The sequence below is a fragment of the Zonotrichia albicollis genome, chromosome W (genome assembly GCF_047830755.1).
Source record: "Zonotrichia albicollis isolate bZonAlb1 chromosome W, bZonAlb1.hap1, whole genome shotgun sequence".
Classification (NCBI taxonomy): Eukaryota; Metazoa; Chordata; class Aves; order Passeriformes; family Passerellidae; genus Zonotrichia; species Zonotrichia albicollis.
In genome coordinates, this window is record NC_133859.1 from 19,547,537 (window position 1) to 19,564,335 (window position 16,799).

Below are 16,799 nucleotides of genomic sequence, written 5' to 3' on the forward strand. Positions count from 1 at the left end.
TGTAACACTCTTAAAGGTACAAAACTTATTATTATTCAACATAAACAGAATGAGACGATTGGGGATAAAAGCATCATATAGTCAACCCAGGACAGACTAGCACAGCCTTTTTGCAAAGCAGCAAAACAAGTGTAAGTAGACACAGTGCTTAATTAGATTGTGCAAGAAGAGAACTAGAAAAGACTGATATTTTGTAAAACAGAGTTTATATAGAAGGGATGGATGAGATGAATTAGTTCATGAGACTTATGAGATTTATGAGACTTCAGTTGGTACTGCAGTAAGTCTTTACTAGAAACAATCTGCTGTAAGGATTTAAAGTTCTCTGTAACAAACAGAATAGCTGGACTTTGTGGGCAATTCCGGGGAACCTTTGGTACATCAAGAGCCTAGCATTCTGTGTGAGGTGACAGTGGCTGTCCCCTGGGCACAGGGACAGCTCTGGCTGCCCTGTCTCCCCAGGGAACACGGGAATGGCCTGTGGGCAAGAGCTGGATGTGCAGGTATTATTGCAGTGCGGTGTTTATGAGAAACACTGGTATTGCTGTTTTGCTGTTCCAATAAGTGTCAGGGCACACGCCCCGAGTGTAAATTAGAGTTTTCTGGTCAAGCGGATTCAGAACCTAAGGTCTTAGAGCTTGTGTGTGGGAATCACATCTGATACCTGCCACCTGGAGCTGTGTGTATAGGAGGAAAACTGAGAAACTACTGTGAAGGTCTGTAAAAAGGTTTGAGTGGAAGCAAGATAGGACAAGGAGAAATAAATGATGAGAAGTGACCTGAGCAAACAGGTTCCTAAATTAGCCCCTTTTGGGAGGGGCTCGCTGGGAGGAGGTTGCCAGTAAGAGCAGCTCAGAAAATAAAAAGATTTATAATGCTTCATTGCTGTTAGTACTGTTTTATAATAGGAAGATAAATGGGATAGAGTTTTTGCATGCTGAAATGTCTTTTGTTTTAAGAAATCACCCAGAATGACAAAGAGACTGTGAGATCAGACCGCCCTCTGGTCTTGGCCCTTGAAAAGGAAAACAAGGCAAAGAGAAAGCAAATCAAACATGTTGTTCAGCATGCAGCATAAGATAGCAACGTATGAAATCAGGCAAGGATTAGCATGCTGAAATGCAAAGCAATCACAGTTCACAAAATGAGTACATATGATTTGCTAAAGGCTCCTCCCAAGGTAAGGGAGGAGGGGTAAAGATGACCTCCCCAAAATGGAAGAATTTTTTGTCGGCACAAAAGTCATATATTCAGTTTTAAATAAAGCTTTAGTACCTGTGGAGAATGTTTATGTTGTAGTGTGGGGAATGAACAACTGGCCAGTCTGAGAAGGCATACTTTTGCAAACCTTTAAAGTAATATGTGTACTATGTGTACCTAAAAGCTTTTGTACAATTCACTCAATTTGCTAAACATTCTCAAATGAGAAAGGTTACTCTGGAGGCAAATAATATAAAGATATTAGGCTTAATATTAACAGACACTGAAATTAAGAAAGACATTAGTAAGGAGATATTAGAATAAGTAAATAAGTGTTTTCAAGGGTATGGGCCTCTGCTGTACCAGGGAGAGTGAAAGATGCTCCCCCATGGTAATCAAGCTTAATGAAAGAACACAACCAGTGAGAACTGAGTAGTACCCTCAAAAGAAAGATAAGGAAGGAATCAGTCCAATAACTGATAGTACTGGATTAAGGGCTGTCAATAAGATAACACAGAATTTGTACCCTGTGGTAGCAAATCCATAGACCTTACTAACTTGTTTAACACCTGAGCTAACCTGGTTCACTGTTTTAGGCCTAAGAGATGCCTTGTTTTGCCTCCCTATCCACGAAGCCAGCCAGAACATTTTTGCATTCAAACACAAGCTCACATAGTCCATGTGCCTGAAGGCTTCAAAATTTCCCACTCCGATTGGAGAACAGCTTGCAAAGACCCAGTGTCCCAGGAAGCTCCACAAGAGGAAAGGAGGCTGTTGCAGTACATGGACAATCTTCTAGTAGCCACTCGGACGAGGGAAGCAAGAGAAGCCTGGACGGTAAGCCTTTTGAATTTCCTAGGACTCCAAGGATGCAGAGTCTCAAAGAAAAAGGCACAGGTAGTGAAACAGAAGGTAATCTACCTGGGGTAAGAAGTGAGTGCTGAGCAGCAGACTTTAAGGCAGGGAAGCCCTATGCCAAACCCTGAACCCCAGACAATGAAAGAACTCCGAACCTTCTTAGGCATGGCAGGGTAGTGCCAGCTGTAGGTTTATAATTATGGACTGTTTGCCAGACCCCTCTATGCTCTTATTGCCAATGGGAACTGAGATCTCACATGGACAAGAGACACCACACGGGCCTTTCACCAGCTAGAGAGTCCCCTCATGTCGGCTCAGGCTTTGAAACTTCCAGATGTAAGTAAAGCATTCTTTCTATTTTTCCACGCAAGGAATTGCCCTGGGAATACTGGCTCAGGACTTGGGTCCATACCGGAAGGCAGTTGCTTACTTCTCTAAGCAACTAGATGCAACAGCCAAAGGATGGCCAGGTTGCCTCAGAGCTGTAGCAGCAGTTGTGCTGAACATTCAAGAGGCACACAAGTTTACCCTGGGACAAAAATGACTGTGCTAGTGTCCCACACAGTGTCCGCAGTACTGGAAGTAAAGGGTGGCCACTGGCTTTTTACCAGAGAGGTTTCTGAAATACCAGGCCATCATGGTAGAGCAAGATGATGTAGAGATAGTGGTAACTAATATTGTCAACCCAGCTTCTTTTCTCAGTGGAATCAAGGAGAAGCAGTACACCACGATTGCCTAGAGACCATTGAAGCTACGTACTCCAGCTGCCCAGACTTAAAGGACACTCCTCCGGACGATGCAGAGACCTGGTTCACTGACAAGAAAGCGACATTGCAAAATTCACAGTGACTACCTGCAGAGAGGTAATAGAGTCTGGACCCTTACCAACAGGTACCTCTGCACAGAATGCTGAGATAAATGCATGGACCCATGCCTTAGAAACAGCAAAAGGCATTCAGAGTTGTGCATGCACATGGAGCCATCTGGAAGGAGAGGGGACTGCTGACCTCACAGGGAAAGAAGAGACAATCCAGCTGCTGGAAGCAGTTGAGCTACCTGAAAAAGCATATTAAGGCACACCAGAGAGTGAGCTTAAAATTGGAGGAAAGAAATGAGCTGGCGGATGGAGAGGCAAAGAAAGCAGCAAAGGGTGAGGTACAGATTTTCCTCGAAGGTAAGCCAGAATACAATAATACTAATCAAAAGAGACGTACCACTGCAAGGGGTGGGCTACCATTGAAAGAGAGCTAGTAATCCCTTCCCATTTTCGTGGTTACTAGTGAAGGAAGGGCACTAGAAAACACACTAGGGCCTAACTACTTAAAGCCTTTTATGGAGTGTGGCTCCTTTCTCAAAATGACCAAGGCTGCGAATGATACAGAGTGCATTGAAATGAAGTGTTGACTTTGAAGTAGTAATTCCCACAGGCTTTCTAGAACACACATCTGATTGAAAGAATTGTATATCGTTGTCAGGAATTTATATGCCACTATCACTCAGGTGAGCTGATAATGTGATCCTTGCCTCCAGACTAACCGCAAAATACCCCCCGGGCCAAAACTCGGTCAGACTGGGAGAGGCCATGGGCCTGCACAGCAGTGGCAAATCAACTTTTCAGAACTCCCAAGAAAAGGGGGGTATCAGTACTTACTGGTATTAATAAATACATTTTCAGGGTGGCCAGAAACATTCCCCACCAGAACTGTCAAAGCTCAAGAGGTGACCAGATCATTTTTACAAGAGATAATACCACACTTCAGAGTTCCAGCCACAATATCCTCAGATAAAGAATCACCTTTCATTTCCAAAATAGTGCAACAGATTAGTAGCCATCTGGGCATAGATTAGGAACTTCACACCCCATACTGTCTCCAATCAAGCGGCCAGGGGGAGAGAATGAATCATTTGATTAAGCAGCAAATCATAAGACTGGGGCAAGAAGTTAATCTACCCTAGCCCAAGCTCTTCCACTAGCACTATTGCAAATTCAAACTAAACCTTTTGAGCTAAAGGAATGCTGAATCCTTTTGGAATGCCTTATAGAAGACCATATAGAATACAAGGGGAATGTCCAGAATGTCCACCTACATGGTGGCATTAAGCAAATAGCTCAGAGTAATTGAGAAACATGTGGCTGGAACGCGGAGCAGGGAGGTAGATAGCCTGGGGATGATGTATATGTTAAGTCTCTTACAGAGAAGACTTCGGAACCATAGTGGGAGAGACCACTGCAAGTACCTCTCACCACCTTCACTGCAATCAAAATCAAGGAGCAGAATGCCTGGATCCATCACTCTCGGGTGAAGAAGGCCCAGAAGCCCCTTCAGGAGTGACACCAGGAGACAATGAACTGAGACTAAAACTTACTTGGGCAAAATGAGTATATTGCAGTCGGGAGTAGCTCATACTTTAGTGTACAGAATTGTTTTGTATGGAATTATAACTGAAGTTTTAGAACTAGAGAGTACCTCTACCCAAAGCAATGCTGAATGGCCTTGGTCCCTGGCATTTAATCAGTATACTGGATCCATGGGAAAACCTTCTGAGATAAGAGACTTAAACATATCCACTGTAGTAATTCACGAGAATCAGGTATGTGAGGAGCAAGAATAGCAGGAACAGGAACTGTGAACACTTGAAGGAATATGAGGAGAAGAAATCAAAGTGCTGGGTCATCAATAGGATGGCTTATGAGAGACCAGATGTGATTAGTGTCTGAACCTCCCCTGGTGTATATGAACACCAGGAAGTCTGTGATAACCTAAGTGAATCAGACTGTTGGTGTAATTTCACCCTGATACAGCCTGTAGAAGTGACCTGCCTTTGAGCTCGGGTTACTATCAGACTTTCATTTGAATTCAAGGTGGACATTGCACTTTTTACTAGTTCAGACTCTACCCAAACTCCAAACTTGAACCTAACATAGCAAAGAATGTGACTGAACAACAGCTATTATTCAATCCAGAATGGTCTCTCAAACGTGTGGAGTTGATAATGCAAATTAACATCTCAAAAATCCAACCAGCCTGCTCCTCCTTCCTAAAAACTTCCTTTGAGGGCTGGACAACATGGTCACAAAAACAGGCATATCTCAGGAGCAGAACAAGAAAGGAAGGAGCCAGCTCTCCTGGTGCCTAAAACCAGTAGCACCAAGAAATCAGTTTCCTTAGGTCATTTTCCAAGCTGGTTGGCTGAACCCCCAGGCAATGGCTGGTAAAGGGTGCTGAACTGCAGGTGGTGAACTAACCCAAGCAAGGAAGGTGATTTTCCTTATTTATAGCTATCCCTTTTCCTACTGATATTTGGATCAGTGATTGTCCCAGTCTGAGGCAGTTGGATTCTGCTTAAAAGAGGTAGAGAGAGAGACCCCCTCAGAGCTCAGCAGCAGGCTGTAGGATTTTGAGCATCACTTTTGTGCTGAGTGTTTCAAGTAGCAGAAACCTGATCCCAGTTTCTTCTGATGCACTGCAATGAATTTAGGCTCTTCTCTCAAGATTTCCCCTCCATTATCTTCTGCCCTGAACACAGTCCACAGCTTGATCTTAGCTAGGGGCAAGGTGGGTGAGGTTTTGTAGACCAGGAGAGACATTCCTGCTTGCCACACATCTGGGAAATCAGGTGCTTTGGAGGGGGAGGGAGAGCTTAGATTCCCTGAGGTCTCTACATTTCAGAACAAACATCTGCCTCAAGTATGACCTAAACCTCTGTCAGATACACTTGTGAAGTGTGTCTGAATTTGCAGTATGAGCCCAGCACATCCCTCTGGCAGGGAGGGATGGTCATGGACAGAAAGCAGTTCCTGTTCCCCATAACAAACATCTAACTGGCATATTAGGGACAAGATTAGGAGTTTTAAATGGAATTGATTCAGAAATACTGATGAATAAACTGGCTGCTGCAGCAGGTAGCCTAACAAAATTGAAGCAGCCTTTATAGTAATCTCTATTGGCATTAGGAACTAGCCAGTGACAGATTTCAAAAGTACTGCCAAAGTAAGGAAGTATTAAGAGGCCGGGGACCAAGACCACAAATTGATAGTAGAAGCACTCAGTATAGTTCAAGATAATGTGTCTTTAGCTTTCAGTTGTATACAAGCACAGTTATGGATACAAGCAACAGCAGCTCTGATCATATAGGAAAGGGGTGAAAGTAATTTTCCAGCTGAAATTCAGAAAATTGAGTGAGATAATGCAATTGATTTTGAAAGGAAGTTTCAATCCTGGTGGACTATGGTGAATTTCACCTATGATCCTGTTTCTAATGTGGCCACTGCCTTTGTGCTTACCATACGTAATGCCACTGTTTATGTTATCCATCCCATCATTGCCCTAAGATTAAACCATGAAGAAACAATACTCTATCCTTCAGAACATAGAGTGTGGGCACGAAAAGATGAATGAAAAGTGGCAGACAGTAAACTTAGAATCCTGCATTACTAGAGAACAAATGAGATTCATTTGTGAAAGCAATGCTGTTAATTCCCAAGATGTGTTTAGACACTGAACAGAGTATTTGCCACTTTGAAATTCATCCAGTCACTGACCAGAAAACTGTGCTCGTATATACTGGAAAAGGGCGTATGTTTGAGAACTGCTTGTGCTGCTGTACAAATTGATAGCAATGATGTTATTCTGTCTAGTAGAAACCATTCTAATCTCTGTATTTGTAATTTTGTTAAGATTATTTGGTGTGATTTTTCGTATTTGGTACCAGTAACATCCCACCAGCTGATTACAGCCAATTACACAATGTATCACAGACTACTACCTACCCCTATTGGGGTGAACCTTACATTGGTAAAACAATTAATTAAGCACCAAGACCTATTAGAAATCTTGAAAGAAATCCAAGAAAGTGGAAAGAAAACCTTAATTACTGTCCAACATGATACAAAGGAGATAGCCAGAGTTCTACAAAGAATAAAATAAAATATGGATCATCACTGGTGAGATGTGATCTTTGGGTGGTCACCAACTGCAAATGGAATCTTTAATAAGTTGTGCCACCCTATTCTAGTTTTACTAATATTAGTTGGGATAAAGCTTAGGATTATCTATTACATTGTTAATTTGGAACTGGAGAATACTACAACGAATGGCTGTACTAACCTCTTTATCAAACGTACATAGTGAAGCATTAAAAGACACTTATTGACATGAAAGTTTTCATTAAGTAAAAGAATTTACTTATTTCCTAGGAAAGGGGGGAATGAGACAGAGCAGGGATCCATCCTGAATTAGGTGAAGTGTCTAACAACGGTGAAAAGTCTGTGAGGCCAAAGCTGAAGGAAAAACTCGTATGCCGAGACAGCAAGGAGACAGAGAAAGAAAAACAGAAAGACCACGAGGTCAATTTGCCCCGACCTAGAAATTCCTTTGATAAAGAAGAACTGGTGCTAAATGTCATGCGGGATGAATATGTATGAACTTATTGTGAAACTGTATGCATATGCATTTGGAAGGGGGATAAAAGGAGGTATGAAATTTTCAGGGGTACGCATGCCTTTTGAGGAGAATTTTCTCCGTGTGCGTCCAGTGCCGTAAATAAACATACCGAGCTTTACAACTTTTATAAAGTTGTGAGGTTTCTTCTTTTCTCCGCAAAACAGGGGTGCTTTCCTTTCAGGAGGTCATATAAAGGGTCCAAGACCTCCGGAGGAATTAGGACGATGTTGCGTAGCCACTGCAGCGATCCCACCAGGCGTTGCATGTCGTGGAGCGTCTTGATGTCTCGACGGACCTTCACCTTGGGGGGGGTCACGTAGGAGCTTGTGATCCCCACTCCCAGGAAGGTCACGCAGGGCCCTCTCTTGATCTTTGCGCTTGCGATCTCGAAGCCGTTGGCCTGAAGGGTTTCCGTGATTGTGGATACCAGGTGATATACTCGACTTGCCGATGGTGCAGCGACTAGGATGTCATCCATGTATTGAATGATGGTTGCGGTGGGGTAGGAGTGTCGGACTAGCATCAGTGCTCTGTCCACGGTGATTTGGCATATGGTGGGGCTGTCTACCAAACCTTGTGGTAAATCTCTCCATTGAAAGTGGAGGTTGGGCCGCTTGCCGTTTGGGAACACAACGGAATAGGCGAATTGTTCTCTGTCCTCAGGGTGCAGGGGTATCGAAAAGAAACAGTCTTTGATGTCCAGCACTGTGCATGGCTGCCCTTCGGGGATGGCTGAGTTCGTGGGTAGCAGTGTCTGAACTGGACCCATGGGTCGGATTGTCTTGTTCACTTCTCTCAGGTCGTGGATGAGGCGATAACCTTCTCCAGACCTTTTGGGGATCACAAATACAGGGGTGTTCCATGGGCTGATGGAGGGTTCTATGTGGTCCTTTTGCAGTTCACGGTTGACCAGTTCCAGCAAGGCTGCCACTCGAGGCTCTGACAGGGGCCACTGCTCGACCCATACGGGGTCTGATGATTTCCAAGTCAATTTGATTGGCAGCGGAGGGCGTACGGCAGTGGCCCTGATGATAAATTTGTGATCCTGACTCCTAGCATAGCAAGGACGTCCCTTCCTATCAGGGGTGGAGAATTTTGCAAAATGTAGGGGTAGATTGCTACTGTCTGTTCTGGTCCCTTTTTCGTGTGAAGTGTTATAGCCACCAGCTGGGTGCTTTTCCACGCCCGGGACTGCCCTCCCACTCCGTTCACTGGAGGGACTTCTTTGAATTGCCAATGTCCGGGCCAATGCACTTGGGGAAAAATCGTGCAGTCTGATCCCGTGTCCGCCCAAAACTGAAGCCCTATGATATGGGGATCCTGACTCCCATAAAGGCGGCATGTCCCCCACACCATCAGGGGCTCCTTCCATATTTTCATGGCCAGGGCCACCCAGGGGTCCTGCTCTGAGGCGTCCCCTGCTGGCCCTGTGGCACCGGCGCGGCTTGTGGCGGTGGAGGATGTGAAAGTACTGCTGTCGGTGCTGTGCAACTCTGCCATTGTGCTGCTGGTGGGGGTGCGAAACTGACTGTTCCCTGTGGGGGCATGGGGTATGAGGGTCCCCTGCCCCACTGGGGGTTGGCATAGATGGGCCGTCTTGCGTTCACAGCGGGAGGAGGCTGAGTATGGCCCACGCACCCCCTTCCTCTCCCGTTTCCCCGTGGCCGGGATCTCCAGTCTCTAGCGAGGTGTCCTCTCTTCCCACAGCTCCTCCCTTCGGGGGTGGTGCCGCTCCCGCCCCCTGGGCTTGCCCTGCCTCCCGGAGGGAGGGATCTCTCCCTTATATGGTAGCAGCAATGGGCGCAGCTCTTGATCGAATATGCGCTCTTTGTCGCTCCCCTGCGCATGCGCGCTTGCGGGGACCCGCGGCTCCAGACCAAGCATGCGCTCTGTGCTGGTCTCCCGCACATGCGCATCTGCGACTACTCGTGCTTTCGGGGTTTTCCCGCCACGGACTCGCACGCTCCGCCCATCCCCTGGGTGGCCGGCGCCATGTTTTGCCATGTACGGCGGCAGAGGTGCCGCCGCCCACGTGTCCATGCTAGCTGTTTTCTCGACATCTCGGGCTTCTTCCGCGAGCTCCCCCCACAAGGACCGCCCACACTGCTTTGCCTCTTGCGTCGGATCTGTGACCGGCGGGGGAGGGACAGGTAGAGAAACCGCAGATTTTTTGGAATGTTCCGCGGGGGGGCTGGGACCTGGCTGGCTCCACGGGAGGGTTGGGGGGTCCCCTGGGGGCTCCGGGGGGTTTGGGCTCGGGCTCGGGCTCGGGGTGGAACGCGCCCGGCCGCCGCGTATTCCTGCCTTCAATCAGATCGCTCTCAGAGGCGGTTTGCATCGCTGCTCCCACCCCCAGCTTTGGTGTAGCTAATAAACATGTACGTGCGGCTTTCCACGTCTCCTGTTCTTCTAATGCCTTGTGTAGGGCCTCTTCTACTTTCCCCCACGCTTTGAGGCTTTTATCACTGCCTGAGGACTTAGTGTCCTCTGCTAAGGCGGCAGTGCATTTCTCCCACACTTCTGAATGTAATATATCTACAGGACGTTCGATCGTCCCCAGCTCTAGGAGCCTTGCGATAGCAAGATTAAAATTCCTGAGCTCACATTTAATTCCCCATTGCTCATGAATTGAACTTGCAACCTTCACGATGGCCTCCATGAGGATCGCTGGTCCCGGGGGCGTCCCCCCCTGTGCTGCAGACGGTCCCGCCGCTGCAGCCGCTGTCTCTCGTCCAGGCGAATCCCGTTACCCGAGCTCCTTCCCGGGGTTTCGGCACCAGTTTGTTGCCCTCTGATATAAGGCAAAGCGACCTGGTTTTGAGGAGCAGCACAGCGACCCAAACTCACCAGGGTCGCTTGGGCCAAAGAGCACGCAGATACCAATGTGGCAGATGGTCAAAGGCCTTTATTGTCTCATCTCATGGGGTTTTATAGTCTAAGGGGCTTCTCTACGTCAGAGGGGGTCTGCAGTACTATCTATGGTTTGTAAGGAGTGGAAAGCTACCAGCATTGCTATCATTGGGGGGGCTACATTCCTAGTTACATTCCTAGGGTGGTCTCTTATCTCAGGGGATTCGGGGAAAAGGAATCCTGCCGCTTTCCGTCACATCGCGTGATCTTCCGATCGCCTGTCCCTATCTACCACACCTCCCCCACTGCAGCAGAAACAGGCATTCCTAGTCCCTTCCCAGGACCCTCACCATGCCAGGGCTCTTCCTCCCTCCTGAACTCCTCCCACAGATACAGCGGGAGCTGAAATCACCGAGGGAGCAGAGACAAGAGCAGGGGTCAGCAGTGAGACTGGAACCATTAAGGGGACAGAATTAGGAGCGGAAGTCAGCAGGAAAGCCGGAATCAAGGAAGAGACAAAGGTAGGAGCTGGAGGTTCCAGTGTCATGGCAGGGACGGGAGTGATCACGGTCAGTATGGGTGGGGAGGACTGAAATTCCTGACACGGGCAGAGAAGCTGGTGTGGGTAGGGAGACTGGAGCTCCTGGCATGAGCAGAGAAACTGGAGACAGGGAGAGGCAACATTTCCAGGGGATCCCAGCCCCTTTCTCTGGTTCCCCATCTCATTTCCCCAGGGCCCCACCTGCACATCTCTGGCTTCTGTCTGCCTGCTCCAATCCATTCCCCTGACAGCTCAAACATCTCCCACCCTTCAAAGCAGAGAAAATCCTTCCTCTCCAATAGTATTTGAAATAAACAGGGCAGGAGACTTTTTCTCCTTTTAATGCCTTTATTAAAATTGATCAGCTCAGGATTGGGCAGCTCGGACAGGCCTGCAGCTTCCTGTCGTCTCTCCCAGGGTGACGAGGAGGAGGACGATATGCGCAGCTTTGTCCACTAGGAGCAGAGCTGGGGGCCCGGTCCTTGTGGTAGCCTTTAAGGCGTCGTGACCCCTTCAGATGTTGTTTTTCGCTGCTTCTCCCCGTCCACTTCCGGTTTCAGGACGACTCCCGTGCTCAGGGTGAGAGGGACTACGAAGGTGTTCAGCCTCTCTGCAGGCTCAGCACTCCGTTCCTCACGTCCCGACATCACTCCAATCTCTCAACTCTTAGGTGGCTCGTTGTTTTGGGGTTTTCTCAGTACGTTTGGAGCAGTAGTCCCCCATAGCATGCTGGTCCTGGAGTCGCTTTGCATAGCCTCACCCCCCAGGTCTCTTCACCATTTTGGGGAAAATTACAACTTAGCCTCGGGCAAGGCTCTGCTAATACAAAAGGAGCAATTAGCCACAACAACCCGTGATTACAATAACAAAACAGGCAGAACTCCAGCAGCAACAGTGATCTGGCTGATTTTTGTAACTATTTATCACAAAAAAAATTGGCAGAATTTTTGTTCCTAACAGTATTCAATCCATCTTCCAGAAAATAGGGTTAAAAGTTAAATCAACAATCCATATCACATGTACTTTCCTTCATTCACACTCACTTTTATTTCTTTAATATCTCATGCATTCTCACTCACAACAACACAACAACAAGGTACCTTTTGCTTTCAAGTCACTTGTTAATATTCACCCACAGGTATTGTAAAATCTCAAAATGTTATTGGCCGACCCCAGATTTTCTTGCATATCCCTCGATTCAGCAGTGTTGTCCAACCCTAGATGCTCTGGGCATCTCCTCAATCCATCAACTTTGTGGGGGACCCACTTTTGTCCCGTTTTCCCACTGGATTGTGGCAGGAAAACCCTTGGCTCCCTTTCTCCAAGGGGTCCAACCCCTCCCTGGGACCCTGTCCCAGTTACCCCAGGGGCTCTCTCTCACTCCTTTTATCTTTTGCTTTGTCTCCTCGCTGGCTGTCTTTCTCTCAAAAGAATGGAAACACAGCCCTCAGAAACCCCTCACTCACTTAGCAGGTCTGGGATAATCAGCCCACCTCTCATTTACACACACATTTATCCCCCTGTATTTGTCCTCCCGAAAGAATACTTTACCAATCCTCTTTTCTTCTTTGGGTCTTTGCTGCACAAGAACATTTGGACTACCGTGGTTATTAGGGAGCTTTTTTCCCCTTTTCCTTTGCTTTATGTGTCTCCTCTTGTCCACTGGGTGTTCTACCTGCAACCGCCAATCACGCCAGGAGAGACAGAGTGAGGCTGCCTAAATCTAGGAGGGTGCACCTTCCCCACTCCGAATGTCCTGGTAATCTCAGGAGCAAGGTGTTACATCCCAGACGAGCGCCTATTGATGAAAAACATGTTCACTCCCCCATAAAAATGTAAAAAGTTTAATAAAGGACAATAAGAGTCAAGGACCATAGAGCAAAGGGTATTACGGCTGGGTGAATCTTGGAACTCAGCCAAGACCACACTGTTATCTTCAGGGATACCACTGAAATACCTTTTCCCTTACATCAGCCTATTGCATATTCATAGACCCTTATGCATAGTAAACTTTTCTCCCTAACTAGTTTACTCTCAGGATTTCTGCTGGTCAGAGTGACCCTGAGATATGTTAGAAAGTCTCTTTTCCCAGCCCGACGGTCAAAGAAGGAGTCATAACTCTTCAGTTCTTGGTCTCAAGGTTGTTTATTGTATCTTATCTATAAAATTCTTTCTCCTGTCCAGCCGAGGTCCACTCAGCAAGACAGTCAGAGGCACTCTGCCTGCCCCCAGGATGGTGTTATCTTTTTATACTAAAAACTACGTGTACAATATTTACAATTACTTTCCAATATGTATCACCTATGTCAGACAGTGAGCTTCTACACTAAACCAATCTAAAAGTGCCAACATCACAGCAGAAGATGGAGGCCAAGAAGAAGAAGGAGAAAGGCTGGACATGCCCAGATTCCTCTATCTTGCCTCCTGAACCTCCATTCTAAAAACCCCAAAAATCTACTTTTTCACCCCGTGATAAATTCACTATCTTTCTCCTTAAACTATCGTGCCTTGAATATCTTCATATAAGGTTGGTAATTTGCTCCATGGGTCATAATCAAAACCACAGGTGTCTTGGGCTCTGTGCCAGGGTCTTTGAGCCCCCTGGCAGGGGTCTGGGCAGTCCAGGACAGCCAGAGGGATGTCCTGAATTCTGAGAGTTTACACGTTCCAAGAACTGTTTAGCATATCTCCTCCTTGGATCCGCCTTTTTAGAGCATGCGTATTCCTTGGTTGTGGTTTTAGTCCTTTTTTATCATCATCTTCAGTGTTGGCCCCGGCCCACATTGTCTTCAAATGATGAGTGCTGATAGTTGGCATATCTGTAGCAGATGTCCTCTTCATATGTTCATTGGATGTTATACCATCCAAGCAGGCATTTTAACACAAGCATACTTATATCAGCTATTTCACTAAGCTTAATTAACAACAGAAATAAAAACTATATCTTTATAAAAAAATTACTTTCACATCTTCATATAACGTTGGTAATTTGCTCCATGGGTCATATTCAAAACCACAGGTGTCTTGGGCTCTATGCCAGGGTCTCTGAGCCCCCTGGCAGGGGTCTTGGCAGTCCAGGACAGCCAGAGGTATGTCCTGAATTCCAACATCTCCCCCTTCTGTTTGCACCAAAAACACCTCTTTCGCAGCTTTGTTCATGGCCTGCCACATGCACTGAAAGATGCATTGTAGTAAACCCCTCAAGTTTAGCCAGGGCCCCTTGGAGAATAGAATGCTGACACAGCAGCAAAGAAGTTTCCTGTCTCCAGGGACATCCGCCTTGTACCCTATCCCTATAGCCATGTAAGGCAATATGTTGTTAACCCTACTATTGGTCACTTATGGTCACTCTAACACCTTGCCATTGGTCAGGATTGGATCCGGGCCAAGGGTATAAAAGTAGCATACTGTACCCCTACTAACTCGGAAGAAGAAGTGCTGAGACCCTTCATGGAACCCCTACAATAAAGTCATACTCGTGGAACAGCCGGCGTCTTCTCCTTCTCCTCTCTCCACCGTCTGCTGGAGCCTTAGGCCAAGGGAAAAGCTACCTAGCAAGCAAAGCTGAAATCATAAGAGCTGCCTAATCACTAAGAGCTGAATATTCCCTGCTTGCTAGGGCTGTCCTGCGGCCTTGGTCTGAGAGCGAGCTGGCTTCTGGTACCCAGTCCCCTTGGGGACTGAGCTCTGGAGCTGTAGTAGCTTGCATAGGATAAGACCAAGCAAGGCTCATTTAATGCATGGCAAAATGAACAGAAGAACTACAAGCCCTATCAAAATATAACTATTTTTAAAAGTTCCTTCCACAATGGTGAAAGGGTAAAAAATCCAACCACATCATCCCTCCAGGATCCAGTGACTTCCCCAAGCTTATTAATACTTTCTTGTAACTGTTTGATGTTTTCATAAATTGATTTTGAATGATCTGACAGGTTCATGCAGCACATCCCTTCAAATTCTTCACACCTGTGTCCATGTGGCAGCAACAGATAATTGATTGCTGCTCTGTTTTGGAGAGTTGCTTGTCTCACACTGTTGACGTCTATTAACATGTCACACAGTGTGAGAGAAACAGCCCGAGCATGCTTGCTCAGCCAACAACCCATGTGATCCAACTGAGTCAAGGCTACCCCAATGCTGTCCGTGGTGAGAAAATTGCAACTGCAATTCTCCGAGCCTTGTCCCATGTGTGCACTTAATAATCACAATTTGGACTGTATTGTTCCACTGATCTTTTCCCCTATTTTTGCTCTTTCAAAATTTTCAAATTGGGTGTTAGCAATGAAATTCTCCTAGTGCTACATGGACAACCTTTGACATTTGCAGGGATACCAGGCCAAATTCTGTCCCCACAAATGAAAAAGATTCCCTGTGGCAATTGCGCTGAAACCTGGAGTGTTGCTTTGGCTGTCATCTTGGTATATTTGCACCAAAGAGATGCATATCTATAAATTATATGATATGGAGTGACATTGATCGTCTTATTCTCTGTTTGTGTCACCTCCAAAAGTACGAATTTTATACAGAAATTAATTTTTGTTGACCCAAGAATTTCCAGTTCCTGAGGTTCAAAAGGAGTCTGAGGAAGGAGTTGTGTCCAAAGACGCCATCCATCCACAGGATTTGAGATGACCTATAAAACCTTTGGAGGCATGTTCTTTGGAATCGGCCATTCATTCACCATCAAGCCCACCAAGCATGTTGAAAATGGTTTCCCTGGCCTTGAATGTGTCAAGCAGCTGCTGTCTAAACCCGCTGCATTGGCCAAAGATTCCCAAACATTTTGTTTTGGCTGGACTATGGGCAAATCTGCCCCATTGCCTAAAGCAATAGTTGGGAGAATGAGGTACATGAGCAACACTTGATGGAATCCCAAGCTCATGGCTTCACCCCTTGTGAGAAGCTTTGCAATGCTGTGACACCCAAGCCCCTGAAAGAAATCCCATGTCCTTGAACTCTTTATGTGTTGTTCGAGGAGATGTCCATGGTCTTGTCTTCTCCTTCCATTGTTGTGGTGTGTTTTTAGCTTCCGGGTCCCTTTCTCAGGTGTGCCAATATTCCCTTCTCCCTTCCCCCTCGCCCCTTGCTGAGTGTGCCCTGTCAATCAGGCCAACATACCAGCAAGGCGTCGAGTGGTTGGTCAATTTCAAAGGATGCTCCTCAGGCCTGGGGGACATTGGCCCGTATAGGTGTCCCTAGTCCCTTGAGACCCTGCCCCTTTCACCTGGTTGGTAGCTCACCTGTCCCCTCCCCTTCCCCTGTGCCCGAGCTTAAAAGGTTAATCAGACCATGCGGCCTGCATTCTGGTTGGAGCAGGTGCCCCGGTTCAGACCTCTGTAACCGTGGAATAAACATCTGGATATAACCCTCCAGCAGAATTCTCTCCTTTTCTCTTCACCATCGCCAGAAGCTCTCTCTCCTGAGGTAAACGGAGTCCCTGACAAGCCTGGACTTGCTCAGTGCCCTGCTGCAATCTCCGGCAGCCGAGGTATCTCTGGGGTAAAGCACCACAGAAGCCGCCTTTGGCTCAGCAGCGAGGGTCACACCGACCCAGGCACAATCTATCTGGTAATATTGGGATTCCTATTCCAATATATTGGTGTCCCTGGTGTGGGCAAAGTGACTCCGCAGCCCGAGAACGGGCTCGCAGTACCTCAGAAAAGCTTCTGGCAGCCGTGCACCCAGCTGAAAGGAGCCTTGCTTCAAGACTCCCAGCTAGAGACTTTGGGAATATTCCGAGAAAAAGTTTCATGGACTGTTCGGAGCCTCTGGAAAGCCCGGCTTCATTGTGGTGAGCAGATTTTCCAGAGGAAGAAGAGGGTAGCCTCTCTTGCCCAGAGAGAGGTCCTTTTCCGGTGGAGACCTGCCTGCCTAGACCCAGCCACCTACAGCTTCCATTTCACGTG